This window comes from Nanorana parkeri, unplaced genomic scaffold, assembly GCF_000935625.1.
Source record: "Nanorana parkeri isolate BGI_ZX_2015 unplaced genomic scaffold, ASM93562v1 scaffold917, whole genome shotgun sequence".
NCBI classification, from domain to species: Eukaryota; Metazoa; Chordata; class Amphibia; order Anura; family Dicroglossidae; genus Nanorana; species Nanorana parkeri.
Window position 1 is genome coordinate 363,441 of NW_017307185.1, and position 1,993 is coordinate 365,433.

The following is a 1,993-nucleotide window of genomic DNA, read 5'->3' on the forward strand; positions in this document are numbered from 1 at the left end:
TTGTAGTGGGGGGTGCTCGCAGTGACCGCGGATGGCGCCGCGAATGTCAGCAATTGTAGAAATGTCACCAGCACACCAATCCTTTTAAGATAGCAAAAGCTTCATTTATTGAAGTTTTTTGTCATATGACCAAACAAGCGCTTCCGGGACCGCACAGGGTCCCTTCATCAGGCTGATGAAGGGACCCTGCTAAAGGGTTTCTACATTTCTACAATAGGTTCTCTTTAAGACCCCTAATGTCAACTTTGCAGCCCATTGATGCTGATCAAACACAAATTGTGCTTGATCAGCTTCTTCCCTGGCTTCTCTAGCTGGGGAATGACAGCTCATAGGCCAGCAGTGATGCAGTCAGTGTCACTTTCAGCTTCATACAGCAGGTAAGAGAGCAGCAAACCAATTTTCACTGGTCTCTATCCCTGCTTCCTGCCAGTCCCAGGCCCCCAGCAGGGGCAGTGCAGATCAGGATGCAAGCCAGAGGGCTCTGTTTACCAGCCTCTGGAAGTGATCTGGTGGGATTTCAGCCACCAGAATCGCTTCCAGTGCAAAGCTGACAGTCGACTTTACACAGGTAAACAGAGGCCTGGCAGCTATGTCTGTTTCCAGGGGCCCGCTGCCAGTAGGGTTGCCACCTGTTCAGGATTCACCCGGACAGTCCAGGTTTTGAATGCTGTGTTCGGGTTTCATGGCAGCTGAAACCCGGACACAAGATGTCAAGCAGACGAGGGCACCCAAAATTTAGATAGGGGCTACTGGCCCCCCACTGAAAATAGTCTCAACTGTGATATTTACATATGAATGGGCGGAGCTATTTACATATGAACACGCCACAGCTGATTCTCCCAAAAAAAAATGTTCGCACGTCGCTAGAGTGTTCGGGTTTCCCTTGAAGAAAAGGTGGCAACCCTGGCTGCCAGCGCCATATGCCTTAAGTCGCAATGTGCCTTTTAACTTGCTAGAAAATCTGACAACTCCAGAGAGATTCAGTTCCCTAGAAGAGCCACCTCCCACCTTGCATGTTATAGCCCTCTCCTCTTCTGTGCCTAATTACTATCTGTGCTAGACCAGCTCCTCCGCACCCCCCCATCACCTCTTTACATAGCCCTCTTATGTAGCTTCCAGGGAAGGAATACTATAGAGCAGTGGTAGTAAATTAAAACCCAATTTTCGAGACGAGGTCCAAATCATGGGTCCAGACAGAATGGTCACTCAGTCCATGTCTGCACCACGGTCCACCATTTAGGCCTCATTCACACACAACGCAAGAGCAAAATTGTATATACGCGTATATACGAGCGTATGTGCGTATACGCATGCACTATTTGCATTCCCAGAATGCAGCATTCCTAATAGAAATTTTAATGAACTGTACGCACGTACACGCATATACGCGCATATATATGCGTAAACATGCGTATGCTCGCGAAATGTGCTGCCCGGACGCATCTCGGTTCCATTCTGTTTTTGTTCATTTTTACGCTACGCAAATATACAGCTCCATATGCGGCTATGTGTATGGAGACATTTATTTGCATATGTTGCATATGGTACAATACGCACGTACGCACGTATACATGCGGCAGTGTGAATGAGGACAAAGGCTGCATTCACACCAGCAACTGCACTGCAATACCCAGCTGCTGGTGTGTTTTACACAGTGCTGATGCATCAATTCCGGGGTGTCACACTTTTATTTTTTGTTAGAACTTTATTGAAATGTCCCAAGCGACATTTTAATAAATTCTATAGGTGTGATGCAGTTGTACTACATTGTGGCTGGCTTCACTGAAAAAAAAGTACAGCATCCATCAGAGTACCCCCTTACATTAGTTCTCCCTATCAGAGTGCCCCCATCCTTCAGTTCTCCCCATCAGAGTGCCCCCTTACATTATGTGTCCCCATCAGAGTGCCACCTTAAAGTAGTATTAAAGGCTGGGTGTTTTTTCCCTAATGCATTCTGTGCATTAAGGCAAAAAACACCCAGCACTCTTTTAAC